Source organism: Bubalus kerabau, chromosome 11 (genome assembly GCF_029407905.1).
Source record: "Bubalus kerabau isolate K-KA32 ecotype Philippines breed swamp buffalo chromosome 11, PCC_UOA_SB_1v2, whole genome shotgun sequence".
NCBI classification, from domain to species: Eukaryota; Metazoa; Chordata; class Mammalia; order Artiodactyla; family Bovidae; genus Bubalus; species Bubalus kerabau.
The window spans coordinates 48747479-48762869 of record NC_073634.1 but is presented as its reverse complement, the minus strand read 5'-3'; the positions used below and the strand labels follow the sequence as shown (position 1 = coordinate 48762869).

General features: G+C 44.9%; 1 protein-coding gene across 3 annotated transcripts in view; it reads left to right on the top strand.

Annotated features, from left to right (window-relative positions):
• NCK2 (NCK adaptor protein 2) overlaps window positions 1-15391 on the top strand; it is a 115269-nt gene that overhangs the window by 59119 nt on the left and 40759 nt on the right. For all 3 annotated transcript variants that reach the window (XM_055540267.1, XM_055540266.1, XM_055540268.1), the window contains exon 2: window positions 6694-6874. The gene's annotated coding sequence lies outside the window, so the exon portion shown is untranslated. The remainder of the gene's footprint in view (window positions 1-6693; window positions 6875-15391) is intronic.

Genomic DNA, 15391 nt, shown 5'->3' with positions numbered 1-15391 from the left:
GCCCCCTTCTCATTTTGTCTTCAATATTTCCCAGAATCAGAGTCTTTTCCAGTGAGTTGGCTCTTGGCTCTTCGCATCAGGTGATCAAAATATTGGAGCTTCAGCGTCAGTCCTTCCAATGAATATTCAGGGTTGATTTCCTTTAGGTTTGACAGGTTTGATTTCCTTGCAGTCCAAGGGACTCGCAAGAGTCTTCTCCAGCACCACAGTTTGAAAGCATCAATTTTTTGGTGCTTAGTCTTCTTTAAGGTCCGACTTTCACATCTGTACATGACTACTGGAAAAACTGTAGCTTTGACTGTACAGACCTTTGAGGGCAAAGTCACGTCTCTGCTTTTTAATACACTGCCAAGGTTTGTCACAGCTTTCTTTCCAAGGAGCAAGTGTCTTCATGGCTGCAGAGATTTTGGAGCCCAAGAAGGTAGTCTGTCACTGTTTCCACTTTATCTCCATCTATTTGCCCTGAAGTAGTGGGACTGGATGCCATGATCTTAGGTTTTTGCACCATTGTGGCAGATTCTATAGAAATCACTGAGGAAGTGTAAGTTTATTGGATGATGAATGTCTGATAAGAGTCATTCTATCGAGAGCCTGCCATGTGGCTGAACCATATGGACGGCAGCATGTGGAGGTCCCTTGCTGGAGGCACTTGTGTTGCCTTTGAAGGGGGGCGGTTTGGTTATAAAAGAGCAATCGCTGCAGGAATGAAGGACGTTCCTGTAGAATGTTCCAGAAGAGGGGACCTTTGGGTTCATTCCTCCTGGACGATGAGTTGGTTTTGGCTGGACAGTAGTTTTAGGAAGCTGCAGGTGTGAATCTCTTCCTGAATGGTGGAAGAAATAGACATAAAGGCACAAAAGTAGGAAATGTGGGTGAGTCATGTTGACCATTTTTCAGAATATTCAAAAGCAGCTAAATATACTTTAAAAACACAATGATATTAAAATTCATATTCAATTGGCATGATCATGAGTTTGTTCTCTGAAAGTATTTTTTTTAACCATTAGCCACATACAGTTAGAAATGTCGTTTAGATCACCTGTGTGTATAAGTTATCTCAGATGAGAATTCAGTGTCTATATCTTCTTTCTTTCCTGTCTTCCCTTCCTTCTGTCTTTTTCAACAAAAGAGGTTTTATTCAATAGTGTGTTTTCATGTTTAAGGTTTATCTTGGTCAGCATGCTTTCCATTTGTGGTGTAATTACCTGGACAACAATGAAATCCTGTGGACACTTCGTAAAGAATGCAGGTGACCCTTCGCAAAATATTTTGTGTAATTGGACTATCCAGTTATGGCATTGAGATGTGTATATATACGCAGGTATGTGTATATAGGGTTGTATACACACACCTACATGTATGCTGATTCTGAAAACTGTGATTTGGGTCAGTGGAAATAGGTTCAGAGAAACACCTATGATGCCTTTTGGAGGATGGGGACTGTTGTATTAAGAGGCTAGCATCAAATATATACACAGAATCTTACAAAGCATTAGAACAGGTGTTACTAATGTTATTCCTATCTGCTAGAATTCTGAGGCAGCGACCGTCAAATTTAAATCCATATTAAGATTTGCCTTATGATTTCCTTGTCATGGTATTTTAGATAAATGTATTAATACATTTTGGTTCCACATCATCAATTTTGGGTAATTCTCACATCCACTCCCGTGTGCTGAGCTCACAGCTACAGATTAGGGGCATTGAGACCTTGTCACAACTGAGGACGTGGAGGAACAGGACCAAGGTGGGAGGGGCGTGTGGGGGCTGAGCAGGTCTGGGGCCCACGGCTCCTGCCATGTCTTTTGGTCATGGCGTGTGTGGTCGACCCACTGCCGGCAGTTTTGTTCTCTTCTCAGTTCTAGAAGACTTGAAGGCAGATGTCTGCATTATTTCAGAACACAGAACCCTCAGAGCTCGGCATCTGACCAGTGACCCTGCTCCCCACACCTCCCCAGCCACATCTCCTTGAGGCTGTTCAGAGTTAGAAACTCATGCTCTTTCTGCCCCATTTTCATTAATCAACTTGTGATCCTCACACAGATGCAGTCCACTGATAACCAGTGTTATCATTTAAATTGATTCCAGCCCATGGCAGAAAAATCTGGTGGTTTCCTTTTCAGGACAGTTTTATCTTGAGTAAAAGTCCAAATTTGGTGGGACTTTCTGAAATGTGGACCCCACATCTGGCTGTCAGCACTGTGCACAGGGTAGTAAGAAGCAAGTGGGGTCCTGTCTCTGGAAGCATTAGCGTTGTTTTTTTCTTTTTAGTAAAAGAAAAAAATGTAATTGCCTTTAGCTTGACCTGCAGATGAGGGGTCTGGGCAGTTCACTGCGTGTGTCTTGCATGTTTATTTCATACTCATGTACTATGAGGTTTGGTCATGATACTCATCTGGCATAATCCAAGAGTCTTGAGCTTATATGCAGTGTTCAACAGTCAAACAGTGTAACTCAATAATTTTTTTCTGCATTGACATCTAAGAGAAATAGTGCCTTTGTTTTTATTTATGTATATACTTTATTAATTTTAACAATGTTGTGTTAATTTCTGCTGTATAGCAAAGTGACTCAGTTATACACATATATATGTTATTTTTTATATTCATTTCCTTTATGGCTTATCATAGGGTTTTTTAAAACTTTTTACTTTATATTGGAGTAGAGCTGATTAACAATGTTGTGATAGTTTCAGGTGAACAGTGAAGGGACTCAGCCATACATACACATGTATCCATTCTCCCCCAAAGTCCCCTCCCATCCAGGCTACCACATAACACCGAGCAGAGTTTCCTGTACTACACAGTAGGTCCTTGTTAGTTATCCATTTTAAATACAGCAGTGTGTTCATGTCCATCCCAAACTCCCTACCTATCCCTTCCCTTCATCCCTCCCTCCAGCAACCATAAGTTCATTCTCTAAGTCTGAATCACAGGATGTTGAATATAATTCCCTGTGTTATACAGTAGGACCTTGTTGTTTATCCATCCTATAGATAATAGCTTATATCTGCTAACCCCAACCTCCCCATCCCACCCCTTGGTAACCACAAGTTTGTTCTCGGATTAAGGTGGCATGTGTGGTCATGGACTTGCGTCTTAGAAATTATGACACTGTCCTTCCCTGATTTGAGAGGCAGAAGCCGGGCTCCTATTGTGGCAGACACTCCAGACTGATGGCAGTGATACACGACCTTTGCCCAGGTCTGGAGGTTCTGGCCCTTTAGTGGTGATCCATGTGGGGAGAAAGAGTCCAGTGGGGCTCTGCAGTCAGGCGGGCCTGGGTTTGAATCCTAGCTCTGGGCCTGAGGGTCTGGTGGTTTGAGGTGTGTCTCCTGGGCTGCCGTGAAGGTGGATGAGGCTTTGGTGAAGGTGGAGCCATCAACACAGTGTCCCTGGGACCTGTCCAGCCGCTTCTCTGCTTCTGTGGGTTGGGAGGTGGAGTGCTGGTCTTCATGGGGAGCCTTTAGAGGATTCACATCATCTGAGCAGTAGGCAGGACTGCATGTCCATCCTGCCCAAAGAGGGGGGGCTCCAGTCTTCGGCCTCAATGGAAGGTCATGAGCCTCCATTAATCCTGAAGACTCTACAGCAGGGAAGCCTGTCAATGATGGACACCAGCCCTGAATGGCCACATCCACTGAGGTTCAGAGGAAACCACTCAGGTGGCCCAGAAAAGCAGCCAGGGCAGGCTCCGTGGGGCACCTGGAGTTCAGGCGGGGCCGGGACAGATGGTTTGGGTGTCTGGAGGCCAGGCCCGTGGGGACAAGCAGGGCTGCTGGTTAGCAGCCACCTGACCCGAGCACCCTCGCTGGTGTCCTGGCTGAATGCCCCCCGAGACCGGGAAGAACCCCAGGTCGGGCCCAGGTTTTCAGAACATAGTGGAGAAAAAGAAAACCTCAGTATTGCAGAGAATTCAGATAGTCCTCTGGTTTTGCCGTGGTAGAATGATCGGGGTCCAGATCATTGTGGAGAAAGGGGTGCATTTAGTATTTGTGTTAATTTCCTTTACTCTGTCCTCATCGCTTTAATTCCTGTGGGGAGATGCAAGTGGTGCTTGTGGGGAAATGCCTTTAAGGACAAGCATACACTGTCCCCTCCTGCCTGAGTAGGCTGTGAAATGTCCCCCAGTGACCACCTTGGCCCCAGTGACCTTAAACCTGGCAGTGTTGCCAGTCAGAGGTGGTTTTCTACAAAGTGTATGCTTTCCTGGTGGATTCTATCACATGTTGTACTGAAGACCTGATCTGAAGTGCTCGTCCTTAACAGAGGCTTTAAATAGTCCACGTTAAACGTGGCAGTGGGTGGACTTCATGGAAACCCAGCAAGGGAGCAGCTTGGTCTTTGTGTTCACTTCTGAGGAAGGTGTGTGGTTCGTGCACTGACGCTTGGTCAGTGAGATGCTTTTCTTGAAGAAAACACCACCCCTCCATCTCACACAGTCGGATCTCAGGTGACCAGGCCATCTTTGTTGTTGTTCAGCTGCGTCTGACTCTTTGTGACCCCATGGACTGCAGCATTGCAGGCTCCTTCTGTCTCCCGGAGTTGGCTCAGATTCATGTCCACTGAGTCAGTGATGCCATCCAACCATCTCATCCTCTGCTACCCCCTTCTCCTCCTGCCCTCAATCTTTCCCAGGGAGGCTCTGGTTGGAACCTTGTCATTGGCTCAGATCCTGGGCATCCACCTGGATGGCCACAGCGAGTGTCAGAGGACAAGACTTCCAGACCCAGGCCGTGGCACTGGTGAGCTGGGAAGGAAGATAAATTTTCTGGCACTAGGCTTGCTGCTGGTGTGGTAGGTTCAGCTTTGGAGGCTTGCATTCCTCACTCCAAGACTGCTAAGGAGAATCTCTGCCTCTATGAGAACATTAAGTCCCGCGGCAAAGTGAATATTAGTATCTATCCCAGGAGGTTATTGGGAAGATTAAATCACACACACATATACACACACCATGAGAGCACCATACACACAGGGGGCAACTCAGACAGCCCCCCAGACACCCAAGGGCCTTGGCTTGAGCTCTGACTCTAGGCACATTCACTTTTCAATGAAAATTTTAAAGCTACAACTTATGTCCAGAAGAACCCCTGAAAATACTACTAATACAGAAGCGGTGTTTGCAGACACAGCAGTGTTTAGCCAGTGGGTTTCTTCAGTAAGTGGCATGTGTCAGGCCCACAGTGAGAAATAGGAATCCTTGGTCAGGACTGGAGTCCAGATAGCAAAGCGTCTGTTTTCTGTCTTGTTTCTGAAAACACACGGCAGAGAGAAGGCCTCCATCCTGGTGCGCATCTAAGATCTCGTCCAGGTCTCGTATCCCTGGTGTGTCTGCCCAGCACCTTTCCCTTGTGTTAAATCATACATTCAAACAAAACAAAACAAAAATCATTCAAGCCCTTAAAATAATACCAGAGAATGCATAAATGGAATTCATTTTTTAATCGACATTTGTGAACTTGCCTTAAAGCCTTCCCTGAATTATTCTTTTCTATTTGACTAAAATAGAACTCGACTCTTCTGTGGGGTGTTTAATAATGTTGTGAGTCATCATCATGATTTGATGAATTAATAGACCTTGTACAAGTGAATGGTCAGGACAGATCCCTTCAGGCTTTGAAGCATAATTAAAGATGCCAGTGAACCCTCTTGGAGTCCACAGTGCCTCAGGGTCCCCTCAAAGGACAAATCAGGACTGAAAATAGGTACCCAGGTGTCAGGGGCCATAAGGCCAAATCCCACAGCTGGGAGGGAGGGGGTTGCGGGACCCTCTGTCGGCTCCTCCTCTGTAATTTCAGGATGCTGTCTTCAGATTCCTGTAGCGATATTTTCTTTTTAAAAATTTTTATTGGAGTCTAGCTGATGTACAATGTTGTGTTAGTTTCCATTGTATGGCAAAGTGAGTCAGTCATACACATGACATATACATACAGTATAGCCTCTCTTTTTCAGATTCTTTTCCCGTATATGTCATTAGAGTATTGAGTAGAGTTCCTTGTGCTATACAGTAGGTCCTTGTTAGCTATCTATTTTATATATAGTAGTGAGAGAGAGAGAGTGTGTGTGTGTGTGTGTTCATCCCGATAAGGACGAAGCTGTGGGTCTGGCAGGGCCTTTCTCAGTGAATGGTCCGCGCAGGAGATGAAATCTCTACATGATATCCATTCTCTGCAATTCTTCTCCCTAATTAGGCTCCCAGACAGGCTTTTTGAATTTCCACTTGGCAGCTGCTCTTTTGTTTTCAGCAGGCTTGGAGGGTGTGGGCAGCGATATTGTGGGGAGGGGGCTGGAAGAGATCTGGGAGCTTGGGTCCCTTGGTTATCCCCAAGGGGGTCCCCACCTACCCTCTGCCTCCACGTTGACCCAGGGTCTGGAAAGTAGAGCAGGGCAAAGGAGTTTTTGTTTGGGTCGAGGTCAGTAAATATAAAGCACATTTTTTCCTGGGGTCTATTAAAAATATTTGGAGAAGGAAATGGCAACCCACTCCATTATTCTTGCCTGAGGAATCCCATGGACAGAGATGCCTAACAGGCTACAGTCCATGGGGTCAGAAGGAGTTGGACACAACTGAGTGACTAAACAACAAGTAAAATACTGATTTCAGGTAAACAAATAATCAGTTATTTCTCAAGCAGTAACTTAAAATCCAACAAGCAAGCTGCCCTGATAAATGGTCTCTTCTGTCTCTTTTCAGATTTCCTACGTTCCTTTTCTTCGAGCAACTTCCTGGATCGTCACTCTCTGCTGAGATTTGAATTGGATAGGAGAATTTGGAGAACTCCAGCAGCTTGGTGACTTCAGGTGCAGTCAGCTGAGGAACTCAGCCTTTGAGGAGCTCTGCGTTGTGTGTCACCTCTCGTAACTGGGTGCCGAAGGTGAGTGTGGCTTTCCGCCTGAGACAGGCAGGAGGAGTGACTGCTTTCGCCTTAGATGCCCACGTTGCACTGGGCGTACGCTTTACGTTAGTAAAACGGCAATAAATGTAGCTCTGATTTGTTTAGCCTTATAAAATGTAAGTTGCCAAGGGATGTGGTTCAGAAATTAGACTCACTGTTCCTGCTTTGGTACATGGTGGCAGCAGGTAAGCTAGGAGGCAGGACCGTGGGTGCCTCCAACCTGTGAGATGCCCGGCGCCTGAGCTCCTGGCTGGACAGGTAGCTTGTGTCTGTAGGAGATGGGCCTTCTCTGTGTCGCGTGGGATGGGTGTCCGGAATACGTAGGAGCTGTCTTCAGGGTGAGCTCCATCTTGTGAGGCTTCATCCTAGCTTGGATGCTGGGAAGATAAGGTTGCATCAAAACATCAAATGGATAAGGATTCCGAGGGAGGGTTTATGTGTTCCTATGAGAAATCTTCTCGTGTTAAAATTGTACTTGTGCCACAGCATATGGCTTGAGATTCAAGGCTCCTGGAATAACAGGTACTGGACAAAAGAATATCTCTACAATAGGCATTTCTCAGCCCTAACATGATTTTGGACCATTTAATTTAGATGATACAAGATGCTGGCTGGCAGTCAGTTCCTCTGGGGTCCTGGCTCTGACTGGGCAATAAAGTGCTTTATGAGAAGGTCCAATTCACCTTCAGAGTGTTGTCTCCTAAGTGGAGGTTTGTTGTTCACTCACTCAGTCGTGTCCAACTGTTTGCAACCCCGTGGATTGCAGCACACCAGGCTTCCCTGTCTTTCACCATCTCCCGGAATTTGCTTAAACTCATGTCCATTGAGTTGGTGATACCATCCAACCATCTCATCCTTTGTCACCCTCTTCTTTTGCCTTCCATCTTTCCCAGCATCAGAGTCTTTTCCAGTGAGTTGGCTTTTCTCATCAGGTGGCCAAAATATTGGAGTTTAAGCTTCAGCATCAGTCCTTCCAGTGAATATTCAGAATTGATTTTCTTTAGGCTTAAGTGGGCTTCCCTGGTGACTTAGATGGTAAAGAATCTGCCTGCAATGCAGGAGACCTGGGTTCAATCCCTGGATTGGGAAGATCCCCTGGAGGAGGGCATGGCAACCCATTCCAGTTGAACATAACTGAAGTGACTAAGCACAGCACAGGATTGACTACTTTGATCTCCTCACAGCCCAAGGGGCTCTCTAGAGCCTTCTCTAGCACCACAATTTGAAAGCATCAGTTCTGCAGTGCTTAGCCTTCTCTGTGGTCCAATGCTCACATCCATACATGACTACTGGGAAAACCATAGCTTCGACAGTACAGACCTTTGTCAGCAAACTGATGTCTCTGCTTTTTAACACACTGTCTAGGTTTGTGGAGGAATAACACCCAATTTATGAGCTTTCCTTTCAAGGCTTATTTTGCTTCTATTATTCACAAATTCCTTTATACTATTCTTTAAAAAAAAATTTTTTTTGTTTTACATTAGAGAATATAATTGCTTTGCAATGTTGTGTTTCAGGTGTACAGCAAAGTGATTCAGTCTTATATAAATACACACATACATTTTTTTCAAATTTTTTTCCTTTTTAGGTTATTACAGAATATTGAGTAAAGTTCCCTGTGCTATACAGTAGGTCCTTGTTAATTATCTATTTTTATATTAAGTAGTCTATACATGTCAGCCCCAAACTCCTAATTTATCTCTCCCCCGACCTTTCCTCTTTGGTAATCATAAATCTGGCTTTAAACTATTCTTGAACCCGTGACTTCAGACTACAAAATCTCTTGGTTTGAGTGTTGTAGATTTCTTACTTTTAATATAAATTAGAATTTTCTTTCATTTGGTCTAAAACTGCTACTAAACTTTTTGTAAATCAGGTTTTTCTTCTCAACCCCCTTTTTGTTTTTGAACCACCTGGATTTCAGTTACGTTCCCCTTTGATGTGTGGCCAGGAGAAGGTCATGGAGTCAATACGTCGTGTCTTAGAGTAAGATGGTGAATTCTGCTTTACTGTTTCCTTAGAGCAAGCGACCCTCTTCCCACCTGTTTGGGGAAGAGGCGGGGCATCCATTGTGATTTCCAGGTCAGGTCCTGATTTGGAATTGAGAACCTGGAGCTCATCTCAGCAGCTGATCCAAGCCCTCCTCCTCTCTGTGTCCCCGTAAGTGACCCCGAGACTGCCTTCTCCCCACAGGACGTTGCCGGCTCTCTCTGGCTTTACGTCCTCCTGGGCAGTGAACAGCCCCTCCCAGGTTTCTCTTCCAGACCTTGTGTGAGTGGACGGCATTGGGTGTTTCATGTCCAATCCTGGGAGGTTTCCTTTTCATAAAAAAATCTTAGCGATGACCACTCAATTTTTTAAATAGTTGTTGAAGGGAAACCTATTAAAACTTGCTCATTTGTAAGTATAGTCATATATCAATTGGTTTGTTAGATTTCATGCTAATCTAAGCTAGAAATTAGTGTAAATCCTTGAATCTGGTCAACAGAATTCATTAGTGATTCATCAGTAATGGAGTCTTGACATGAATTCTTTAGAAGCTCGGTCATGGGTGACATTAGCAGACTCTAAGTGACTGTCAGGGTCCTCTTCCAGAAGGTCATAAGTCAGGGGGAAATCACAGGCTTAATTGAGGAAGTGTTGATGTGTTCTGCGTAAGTGCCCAGCGAGAGTCTGTTATCAGCACGCAAACAAGAGGTGATGCCCGGTGGACAGTTATATGCAGATTATCATGCAAAGATACTTACAAAAATATTTGTATGCATGTAATTTTAAATAGACTTTTAAGTTTATGACAGACACAGCAAAACCATGATTTTCTTATTAAGAATTGCTTTTGTGGTTTTGAAAACTGTCCAGTGGGAAAATCAGTAGATCTGTCCTTTCACGTAATAAATATTGACTGTGAGCACAGCTGGATTCTAGGCTACTCTTCCTGCTGTGACTGTTTCAGTAGCTACAAAAATAGATGGAATACAGTTGTTCCAGACTCTTTTTCTTGTGGCCTTGTGGGATGGGGTGTGACCCTGACAGCTCTGGTTTCCGCTATGTCAGGTTCTTAGAGCAAGTCTCGAGTGCCCGAGGCAGGGAAACTGAGTGAATTTTAAAGAAGGGGACTTGGAGCAGGGGCATCATGGGTCTTAAGGCACAGGGCTGCTGCCGCTGCTGATTAGCTGCTAAGTCATGTTGGACTCGGCAACCCCATGGACTGTAGCCTGCCAAGCTCCTCTGTCCATGGGCTTCTCCAGGCAAGAATATTGGAGTGGGCTGCCATTTCCTACTTCTGGATCTTCTGATTCAAGGATCAAGCCCAGTTGCATGGCAGGCAAATTCTTTACCCTTGAGCCACCTGAGAAGCCCATGGTAATCAGTCTGCACATCATTTAAGCAGTAACAGGTGGGGACTGGCATATGCTATTGGGTCAGTGGTCTTTGATGTGCCCACAGGAAAGGTGACGGTTTGGTCAGCCTGTCACTTGCCTTGTCCTGGAGAGAAAGAAAACAGTGCCAACCTGGTTAGGTGCTAAGTGAGGAGTCAGCCTCGGAAACATTTCCACATTACTGGGCACCCCAAGTTGGTGTCATCTCAGCTAGCCGTCCCTGGGGCTGGACCGAGGGGAGCAGTCTTGAGGGATGTCAGCTGCATCTCTGGGTGCCCCCCGAGCCCCCTGTATCCAGGGCCTGTAGTCCCTGCGCTGCATTCTTTTCTCCCCTGACCATCCCTCCCATGTTGAAATTAAGGAGCCAGGTCCTGAGAACTCCCCGGCCTTGACTTTGCCTGATTTGAGGGGAGTGGAGATCATGGGAGGAGCGTGGAGACAAGCCCCTTCCATTTCCATTGGAGTAAACTTAACAATGTAGAGTCTGCCCTTAATTATTCCCTGGATAACTCAGCATTGACAGTGACTCACTATTGTTGGAGGCTGGCTGGTATTTCCTGGAGATGGAGGATGTGAATAGTTCATATGTTGTGCTGAAGATTGTTTGAAAATCTACTTGAGGACTTTTTCAGGAGAGCAGTCTAATAGGTGGAAGGACGTGGGTGTTATACAGGAAGACAGTGCGTAGATGACAAGACATATGGGCACAGAAAGATAATCCAGACTGGATTTCATGCTGTGGCAGTTGCTGATGTGAATACCCAAGGTGTAAATGTTAGCATAGGCATCATTGTACTGACCTTTTCTGTTATCTTTTTAGTCTTTATTTCATTTATTTTTTCTCTGATTACTATCCTTCCTTCTACTAACTATGGGCTTCACTTGGTCTTCTTTTTCTGGTTCCTTGAGGTGTAAAGTTTTCTTTATTTGGATCTCAGTTTTTTTTTAACGTGGGTTTTTATCACTCTGAACTTCACTGCTAGAACTATTTTTAATGCATCCCATTAGTTTTGGTCTATTGTGTTTCCATTTTAATTTGTCTCAAGATAGTTTTTTTTATTGAAATAGACTTGATTTACAATGTTATATTAGTTTCACATGTACAACATAGTGATCAGTGTTTTTTATGCATTGTGAAAGTGAAAGCGAAAGTTGCTCAGTTGGTCCAACTCTTTGCAACCCCCATGGACTATAAAGTCCATGGAATTCTCCAGGCCGGAATATTGGAGTGGGTAGCCATTCCCTTCTCCAGGGGAATCTTCCCAACCCAGGAATCGAACCCAGGTCTCCCACATTGCAGGCAGATTCTTTACCAGCTGAGCCACAAGGGAAGCCCAAGAATGCTGGAGTGGGTAGCCTATCCCTTCTTCAGGGGATCTTCCTGACCCACGAATCAAACCAGGATCCCCTACATTGCAGGTGGATTCTTTACCAACTGAGCTATCAGGGGAGCCCTTTATACATTGTACTCCATTTAAAATCATTACAAAATAATGGCTATATTTTCTTGTGCTTTAGAATACATCCTTGTTGCTTATTCATGGTAGTTTGTGTCTCTTAATGTCTCATATATTTTTTTATTTCTTCTTTGACCCATTGGTTGTTCAGTAATATGCTATTTAACTTTCATGTATTTATGAATTTTCCAATTTTCTTCTTATAACTGATTATTGTGATGGGAAGAGATGTAATTTCATTCTTAATTTTATTAATACTTGTTTCTGGCCTAATATATGATACTGTATATCCTGGAGAATGTTCCATGTGTGCTTTATAAAAATATGTGTTCTGCCTGCCCCTATTGGATGAAATGCTTTGTCAATGTCCAGTCCATCTGGTCTAGTGTGTAGTTTAAGTACAAATTTTCTTATTGATTTTCTGCCTGGATGATCTATCCATTGTTGAAAGTGGTATATTGAAGTGCCCTACTATTACTGTATTGTTGTCTATTTCTCCCTTTAGGTCTGCTAATATTTGCTTGAAATATTTGTTGTTGTTCAGTCACTAAGTCATGTCCAATTCTTTGTGACCCCATGGACTGTAGCACTCCAAGCTTCTCTGTCCTTCACTATCTCCTGGAATCTGCTCAAATTCATGTTCATTGAGTCCGTGATGCCATCGAACCATCTCATTCTCCGTTGCCTCCTTCTCCTGTTGCCCTCAATCTTTCCCAGCGTCAGAGTCTTTTGCAATGAGTTGACTCTTGGAATCAGGGGCTGAAGTATTGGAGCTTCAGCTTCAGCATCAGTCCTTTCAATGAATATTCAAGGTTGATTTCCTTTAGGACTGACTGGTTTGATCTTGCAGTCCAAGGGACTCTCAAGAATCTTCTCTAGCATGACAATTTGAAAGCATCAGGGGTTACTCAGTGTCTAGGGTTGGCTGTAGCCTTTGATGTTCTAGTAGATGTAGTGGCTAGAGCTGCAATAATTGGTTTAAATAATTGCCCAGTAAGTACTGAATGTTGCTTAACAAAAAATTTTATTGTGTTGATTCTACCACAGTTAACCTACTTGTGAATCAGTGGAGGCAGATGTAAAGTACCAGGTACTTATCAGGGGCTTGACTCAGGCTTGGCCCCTCCAGGACACTGCTGCTGCTGCTGCTGCTGCTGCTAAGTCACTTCAGTCTGACTGTGCGACCTCATAGACGGCAGCCCACCAGGCTTCCCCGTCCCTGGGATTCCCCAGGCAAGAACACTGGAGTGGGTTGCCATTTCCTCCTCCAATGCATGAAAGTGAAAAGTGAAAGTGAAGTCGCTCAGTCGTGTCCGACTCCTAGCAACCCCATGGACTGCAGCCCACCAGGTTCCTCCATCCATGGGATTTTCCAGGCAAGAGTACTGGAGTGGGGTGCCATTGCCTTCTCCATCCAGGACACTATCTGTGGCTGAAATACAGGTCCTTATTACCCCCTATTGCATAGGCAGAGACACTGAGCGAAGATGGTTCCCAGGGTCTCAGAGTGGAACTCACACAGCAGCGTTCTGCCCTGCCCATGGTCCACTGCTTCCAAGCTGGTATTCCTTCTGCTTCCTGTCTCTGACATCCCACAGAAGTGACATGGCGGAGACTGGTATTGGAGTGCTTTCCTTAAACCAGGGACCCCTCACCACTCTGAGAGATGAAACAACTTGGCCACAACCCAGTGCTTGTAGGACAAAGTGGGCTGTGCACCCACATCTTTCTGACCCAAAGCCTTTCATTCTTGCTCGACAGTGAATTTTATTTATTTTCCCTCGCAAAATCTCCAGCAACAAAGGTTGGTTTGGAAACCAGTCCCTTTGGAATCTCAAGGAATGCATGAAGGAAGCCTTTGGAAGGAGTTGAGGGTGGGAGCCGAGACCTGAATCCCCCAGAGGCTTCGTTCCTCCCGAGACCCCAGGGCCAGCTCAGTGGTCTTTGGACCTGCACTTGTGTCCGTCTCAGGTGTCACTGTGTGTTTGTGGCTCCCAGTTTACCATCTGACCTCTGAGAGAAGTCATTTGTGGAGGCAGAGGGACCTCTTACCCTTCCTATGTGCGTGATCATCCCATGTGTCCCCTGCGTTTTCCATAGTACCTGTGTCAAGAGCAAAGCCACAGAAAATCAAGATTGATCGTTTCTTTGTGCAGCCATGAAATCATCCTTTTCTGCTGGTTGAGGTGATGATCAAAGCTTAGGCAAGCATTTCCCTTTTCTGTCACAGCCAACATGCCCCATCAGTGTGACTTGCTTGAAGGCTGGACACAGATTGTTGCTGTTCAGTTTCTAAATCATATCTGACTCTTTGCAGCTCCATGGACTGCATCTCGCCAGGCTTCTCTGTCTTCCACCGTCTCCCGGAGTTTGCTCAAACTCACATCCGTTGAGTCAGTGATGCCACCCAACCACCTCATCCTCTGCTGCCCCCTTTTCCTCTTGCCCTCCATCTTTCTCACCATCAGGGTTGTTTCCAGTGAGTCAGCTCTTCACATCAAAGGTGGCCAAATTAAAAACACAAAAAGCAAACCCTTGCCCCTGCCACCCCCATTCTTTTCCTTAGGAAAGATTATAGAAATGAATTCATAGCTTTACAGTCATGTCTTCACTACTCTCTGAATTGTACCTTATAGCTTGCAAATGAATTTTCTTATAAATTCTAAGATCAGGTGATGTGGCTATCTCCCCCCCATTTTATAAAAGGTGGAAAAGAGTCTGAAGAGTTCACTTTATTTGCCAGGATGGCCCAGCAGATGGTGATGCCTGACTCAGGGCTGCATGGGGGCTATGGGGGCGCTGACCACATAGACGCTGTCTTGGTCTCAGCGTCCCTGGACCGCGTGTGTACAATTCTAAGAAACAGGCCACTCCAGCCACTTGGAGCTTTAAATAGAGCGCTGCTGCACTTGAGGTTCCAAAATTAGGAGAGGTGAAGAGTTTTTCTTGGCATCCTTCCTCCAGAAAAGCAAAAACATATTTGTCCTGTGTCTGTGTGTGTTGCCGGGTAGGGGTGTCAGCTTTTCAAAAGCAAACTAGACCTCAAATGGGTAAATTTTTTGGAGGTAATGGATGTATTTATTACCTTGTTTTGGGGATCAAGGGTATATGCATATGTCCAAACTCATCCATCTATACACATTTAATACGTGTCACTTCTAAGCGTACGTCAGTAAAGCTAAGAAATGCTGAACTCATCCATGGCCAGATGAGAATTCATGTATGTACCCACTGCAGTGTGTGCCAGTCTGGAGTTGTTTTTTTCTCCCCCTACACTTTTTCTGAAGTGTAGAAAACTGCAATGAGCAGCCCTAGTGGTCCAGGAACACAGTTGGAGGGTCACTGGTGGTTCCAGGGGTCCTACCTTCTCCTGTTGCTGGCCTGTCTCAGTGCAGAGAGTGGAAAAGCACCTTGAGTTTTAGGTTTCTGCTGATCAGAATCAACTTTGCTTTTGGCTATTATGGAAACTATTTGATTTCAAGATGTTGAGATGGTTATAAAATCATATTGAGTGATATGGTATGAATCAAATGAGTAACTGGTATGAAAGGTATGAATAAAGGGTATGAATAACTGAAACCATGAAAGATCAGTTTAAGGGGAGCAGTTTTTGGTGCTGTGTTAATGAGCAAGACAGTAGCAGAAGCAGTTTTGAATGC